Source organism: Schistocerca gregaria, chromosome 2, assembly GCF_023897955.1.
Source record: "Schistocerca gregaria isolate iqSchGreg1 chromosome 2, iqSchGreg1.2, whole genome shotgun sequence".
Classification (NCBI taxonomy): Eukaryota; Metazoa; Arthropoda; class Insecta; order Orthoptera; family Acrididae; genus Schistocerca; species Schistocerca gregaria.
Window position 1 is genome coordinate 995,793,685 of NC_064921.1, and position 7,085 is coordinate 995,800,769.

The 7,085-nt window shown below is 45.9% G+C and overlaps 1 non-coding gene across 1 annotated transcript; it reads left to right on the forward strand.

The window, feature by feature from the left end:
• Window positions 1–6,768: 6,768 nt before the first annotated feature.
• Trnat-cgu (transfer RNA threonine (anticodon CGU)) lies at window positions 6,769–6,843 on the forward strand. The gene has a single exon. It is a non-coding gene; the product is annotated as a tRNA-Thr (tRNA).
• Window positions 6,844–7,085: the final 242 nt, after the last annotated feature.

A 7,085-nucleotide genomic window follows, 5' to 3' on the forward strand; every position in this document is an offset into this window, starting at 1 on the left:
GACAGGCGAAATACCCTCAGACTTCAAGAATAATAAAAAAAATCCAATCCCAAAGAAAGCAGGCGTTGACAGATGTGAAAATTACATAACAATCTGTTTAATAAGTCATGGCTGCAAAATTCTAACGCGAATTTTTTACATACGAATAGAAAAATTTGTAGAAGCCTTCCTCGGGGAAAATCAGTTGGGAGTCCCGTGGGAATATGGGAACATGTGCGGCGAGGCAATACTGACCCTATGACCTATTTTAGAAGCTAGATTAAGAAAAGGCAAACTTACATTTCCAGCAGTTGTAGACTTAGAGAAAGCTTTTGACAATGTTGACTAGAATTGTCTCTTTCAAATTCTTAAGGGGGCAGGGGTAAAATGCAGGGAGCAAAAGGCTACTTACAATTTGTACAGAAACCAGATGGCAGTTATAAGAGTCAAGGGACATGAAAGGGAAGGAGTGGTTGGGAACGGAAAGAGACAGGTTTCTAGCCTCTCCCCAATGTTGTTCAATCTGTAAATGTAAACGTAAATGTTGTGTGACTAGGGCCTCAAGTTTGGTAGACCTTTCGCCGGGTGCAAGTCTTTCATTTTGACGCCACTTCGGCGATTTGCGCGTCTATGAGGATGAAATGATGATGATGAGGACAACACAACACCCAGTCCATGAGCGGAGAAAACCTCCGACCGAGCTGAGAATCGAACCCGGGGCCTTAGGTTTGACGTTCTGTCACTCTGACCACTCAGCTACCGGGGGCCGACGTTCAATCTATATACTTAGGAAGCAGTAAAGGAAACAAAAGAAAAATTTGGAGTAGGTATTAAAATCCATAGTGAAGAAATAAAAACTTTAAGCTTGGCCGCTGACATTGTGATTTTGTCAGAGACAGCAAAGGACTCGGAAGAGCAGTTGAACGGAATGGACAGTGTCTTGAAAGGAGGATATAAGATGAACATCAACAAAAGCAAAACGAGGATAATGGAATATAGTCGAATTAAGTCTGCCGATGCTGAGGGAATTACACTCCTGGAAATTGAAATAAGAACACCGTGAATTCATTGTCCCAGGAAGGGGAAACTTTATTGACACATTCCTGGGGTCAGATACATCACATGATCACACTGACAGAACCACAGGCACATAGACACAGGCAACAGAGCATGCACAATGTCGGCACTAGTACAGTGTATATCCACCTTTCGCAGCAATGCAGGCTGCTATTCTCCCATGAAGACCATCGTAGAGATGCTGGATGTAGTCCTGTGGAACGGCTTGCCATGCCATTTCCACCTGGTGCCTCAGTTGGACCAGCGTTCGTGCTAGACGTGCAGACCGCGTGAGACGACACTTCATCCAGTCCCAAACATGCTCAATGGGGGACAGATCCGGAGATCTTGCTGGCCAGGGTAGTTGACTTACACCTTCTAGAGCACGTTGGGTGGCACGGGATACATGCGGACATGAATTGTCCTGTTGGAACAGCAAGTTCCCTTGCCGGTCTAGGAATGGTACAACGATGGGTTCGATGACGGTTTGGATGTACCGTGCACTATTCAGTGTTCCCTCGACGATCACCAGAGGTGTACGGCCAGTGTAGGAGATCGCTCCCCACACCATGATGCCGGGTGTTGGCCCTGTGTGCCTCGGTCGTATGCAGTCCTGATTGTGGCGCTCACCTGCACGGCGCCAAACACGCATACGACCATCATTGGCACCAAGGCAGAAGCGACTCTCATTGCTGAAGACGACACGTCTCCATTCGTCCCTCCATTCACGCCTGTCGCGACACCACTGGAGGCGGGCTGCACGATGTTGGGGCGTGAGCAGAAGACGGCCTAACAGTGTGCGGGACCGTAGCCCAGCTTCATGGAGACGGTTGCGAATGGTCCTCGCCGATACCCCAGGAGCAACAGTGTCCCTAATTTGCTGGCAAGTGGCGGTGCGGTCCCCTACGGCACTGTGTAGGATCCTACGGTCTTGGCGTGCATCCGTGCGTCGCTGCGGTCCGGTCCCATGTCGACGGGCACGTGCACCTTCCACCGACCACTGGCGACAACATCGATGTACTGTGGAGACCTCACGCCCCACGTGTTGAGCAATTCGGCGGTACGTCCACCCGGCCTCCCGCATGCCCACTATACGTCCTCGCTCAAAGTCCGTCAACTGCACATACGTTTCACATCCACGCTGTCGCGGCATGCTACCAGTGTTAAAGACTGCGATGGAGCTCCGTATGCCACGGCAAACTGGCTGACACTGACGGCGGCGGTGCACAAATGCCGCGCAGCTAGCGCCATTCTACGGCCAACACCGCGGTTCCTGGTGTGTCCGCAGTGCCGTGCGTGTGATCATTGCTTGTACAGCCCTCTCGCAGTGTCCGGAGCAAGTATGGTGGGTCTGACACACCGGTGTCAATGTGTTATTTTCTCCATTTCTAGGAGTGTATTATACAAGAACTGAAATGTGATTACATTTTCCCGCAATTTGAGAGTATAGATCCAGAGAAATCAGTACCCAGAACAACCACCACTGGCCGTAATAACAGCTTTGATACGCCTCGGGCCGATTGCAGTGGCCGTGCGGTTCTAGGCGCTAAAGTCTGGAACCTAGTGACCGCTAATGGCGCATGTTCGAATCCTGCCTCGGGCAGGGATGTGTGTGATGTCCTTAGGTTAGTTAGGTTTAATTAGTTCTAAGTTCTAGGCGACTGATCATATCAGAAGTTAAGTCCCATAGTGCTCAGAGCCATTTGAACCATTTTTGATAAGCCGGGGAATTGAGTCAAACAAAGCTTGGATGGCGTGTACAGGTACAGCTGCCCTTGCAGCATCTACACGATACCACAGCTTCTCAAGAGTAGTGACTGGCGTATTGTGACGAGTCAGTTGCTCGGCCACCATTGACCAGACGTTTTCAATTGGTAATAGATCTGGAGAATGTGCTGGCCAGGGCACCAGTCGAACATTTTCTGTATCCAGAAAGGCCCGTACAGGACCTGCAACATGCGGTCGTGCATTATCCTGCTGAAATGTAGAGTTTCGCAGGGATCGCATTGTTCAAATGGCTCTGGGCACTATGGGACTTTACATCTATGGTCATCAGTCCCCTACATCTTAGAACTACTTAAACCTAACTAACCTAAGGACATCACACAACACCCAGCCATAACCAGGCAGAGATAATCCATGACCCCGCCGGGAATCGAACCCGGGAACCCGGGCGTGGGAAGTGAGAACGCTGCAGCACGACCACGAGATGCGGGCTTTGCAAAGATCGAATGAAGGGTAGAGCCACGGGTCGTAACACATCTGAAGTGTAACGTCCACTGTTCAAAGTACCATAAGTGCGAACAAGAGGTGACCGAGACGTGTAACCAATAGCACCCCATACCATCACGCCAGTATGGTGATGGAGAATACACGCTTCCAATGTGCGTTCACCACGATGTCCTCAAACACGGATGCGACCATCATTATGCTGTAAACAGAACCTGGATTCTTCCGAAAACATGACGTTTTGCCATTCGTGCACCCAAGTTCGTCGCTGAGTACACCATCGCACGCGCACCTGTCTATGATGTAGCGTCAATGGTAACCGCAGCCATGGTCTCCGACCTGATAGTCCATGCTGCTGCAAACGCCGTTGAACTGTTCGTGCAGATGGTTGTTGTCTTGCAAACGTCCCCCTCAGTTGACTCAGGGATCGAAACGTGGCTGCACGATCCGTTACAGCCATACGGATAAGATGCCTGTGATCTCGACTGCTAGTGATACGAGGCCGTTGGGATCCAGTACGGTGTTCCGTATTACCCTCCTGAACCCACCGATTCCATATTCTGCTATCCGTCATTGGATCTCGACCAACGCGAGCCCCAGTGTCACGATACGGTAAACCGCAGTCGCGATAGGCTGCAATCCGAACTTTATCGAAGTCGGAACCGTGATGATACGCATTTCTCCTCCTTACACGAGGCATCACAACAACGTTTCACCAGGCAACGCCGGTCAACTGCTGTCTGTGTATGAGAAATCGATTGGAAACTTTCCTCATGTCAGCGCGTTGTAGGTGTCGCCACCGGTGCCGACCTTCTGTGAATGCTCCGAAAAGCTAATCATTTGCACATCTCAGCATCTTCATCCTGTCGGTTAAATTTCACGTCTGTAGCACGTCATCTTCTTGGTGTAGCAATTTTAATGGCCAGTAGTGTATTTTGCTTTCATTAACAGAAATTTCCTGTACTCAATATATGTGGTAAAACTGTGTTGTAGGTCTCCATGTGTAAATGCCAAGGAAGGAAGCGTTGCTTGTACGACCTAATTATTAAGTATCGTTTCGTAGAGTTAAGCTTGCCATTTTCCTTTCGTAACTGTTTGGTTCGCAAGGTTCCTTGCAGTGTCGTTTATCGAAGTTACTGTCAGATCGTACTCTCTGGGCATTTATTTAATTTCCTTGCATGAAATTTTAATCATCTAAATCGATTAAAAGACGTTACCTTCACCAATACTACGCATTCGTCTGGAACCATCTTGATATAGTCTTCTGCGCACTGCTCAGTCAGACACGCAATCCCTGTTGCCCGGGAAAAGTCATTTCCAATATTTCTGGCAGCTGATGTTGGGCGCCTGAAGTCTGACAGTTGGAGGGAACAATCCTGCGCTGGTGTTGCCATAAATGGACGGGCACTGCGCGATCTATGGTACATGTTTCCTGTCTCTCTGCACTTTCTCCACACCTTAGATGCTGCACTGTGGGCGACATGTAAACGAACGGCAATATCTTGCTGTGAATAACTTGCTGAAAATAAAGCTACTATTCTGACTCTGTCAGCGCGTCGTAAACCTTTATGTGCTGAACACAAAGTAAGTGAAGCTCTTGTTGATTCTGGCCAGCTCGTGGTGTGCGGCTGCGGGAAACGACCACAAAATAGGTCACTGCTAAACACCGTCCAGCATACGAGATTTAACTGGGTAACGCATGAAGTGCCTAGCTGGATGAGACCTGCAGTACCATGAACTACATTTTACGATAGTACTCCAAACTTTTGATGAACAGTGCATTTTGTAAATTTGTTTAAAGACAAATTTTTGAAATATCCTAGCATAGTAAGAGGCTGAACCTTTCTCGAGAGGGTGGTCATTGATATTTGCTTAACCTGTTTGTTTGGCCTCTGTTTGACTAAGTAGTATTTTAATAGCCCTAATTTCCTTTTTGAGCTTTGCGGTCGGTTTTTCACCGACTTTTGGCCGCGGTCTCTTGCTGCTGTTATGCGCAGCGTTGTTGTGTATTGGCTGCCTTTGAAGCGAGTCCTCGGTTGCCTTAGTGTGATGATTCGCTCTGCCTGCTAAAGAATTTTAAGTTAACTAATGGCTATATTACTTAACGTTGTGCTCTATGGAACCTTATTTAAAGTGTTATTTATCTCTTTAGGAATGTACTTGTATTGCTCATGTTATGAATTTTAGGTAGCCAATTTTTTTCTAACTGGTATGTGACCAAGGTACTGTCTTAATTGTTATGTTTTGCGAATATTTCCAAATCATTTAACCATAGGTACTGGCTTGGGCGTGAATCGGGAATATGCTTGCCACGCTTGTGAACAACCATAATCTATTTTGCTGTTTTGATACTCGATAAAATTTAGACGGTACATCACATAAATTGACATTTAAAAAAAAAAAGGTTTTTGCTTGTGAGACCTGTCAACTATAAATTATTCCAAGACTGCGTACGTGTGTGCGAAGCATAATACGTATTAAAAAGTGTAATTATTACCACCAAAGCTCACAAACAGCGATGTGATTAACAAAGAACATTTTGTAGTTGTAATCTATGTGTAACGAAAATGAACATGACCAGAGACTATTGTTTTATTGAACTCTCTCTCCTATTTTGTTTTGTCTAGTGGAAGGCCGCCGTTGTGTAGCAGTCTGGTATTTAATGTAAGTTTGGCTGCAATTTAGAAAAATATACTTATAACTGTTACGAGAAAGTGTGTATTTTTAATTTAGTGGGCACCTCTCATAACAGTAATCATTAATTGTAATTAACAAATTTGTTTTAGAACTTAGAACTCATCTCCCCTAGGAGCATTTGGTCGACCATACGCTGATGATATTTTACAATTAGAAATTAATGTCATAATATTAAATGTAAATGTGAGACATTCTCTATTTTGATCTTCCAATAGATTCAGAGTTAACAGAGTAAAAATAGATTTCATTTATTAATAATTAGAACACTGAATGAGGTCATTATGTTTTAAGTTTGGCCGCTAAACGGCATATGAGATTCTCTTCAGTTTTGCCTTGCAAATAACGAATAGTAAATAATGAAAAATATTCCATTCAACAAGCATAATAATATCTCGGTTACTTTATGGAGTATGGTGCGTAATGATCAGTAGCCCCCTGAAAACCAAATTAGTTATAACAGACTACGTAAAAGCGCACACATTTTCTTTTCAAAATAGCAGCGCTCACTCGAACTACCTACTAGAAGGCGGTGAGTCGCGCGTTGTGTTTAAAATATTATTCCGTACGAGGAGGTGTTGAAGAATTGGGGAGAAGAGAAATTTGTGGTACAACTTGATTAGAAGAATGGTAGTACATGTTCTGGGTCCAGAATGAGATTTTCACTCTGCAGCAGAGTGTGCGCTGAATCCTGGCAGATTAAAACTGTGAGCCAGGCCAAGACTCGAACTCGGGACCTTTGCCTTAAGTTTGTAAGGTAGGAGACGAGGTACTGGCAGAAGTAAATCTGTGAGAACGGGGCGTCAGTCGTGCTTGGGTAGCTCAGTTGGTAGAGCACTTGCCCTCGTAAGGCAAAGGTTCCGAGTTCGAGTCTCGGTCCAGCACACCTTTTTAATCTGCCAGGAAGTTTCATGTTCTGAGGCATCAAGGGATCACCAATTTAGTACTGGAGGGCAGCGTGGAGGGTAAAAATCGTAGAGGGACACCAAAAGATGAATACAATAAGCAGATTAAGAAGGATGTTGGTTGCAGTAGGTACTGGGAGATGAAGAAGCGTGCAGAGGATAGAGTAGCATGGAGAGCTGCATCAAACCAGTCTCAGGACTGAAGACCACAACAACAACAAT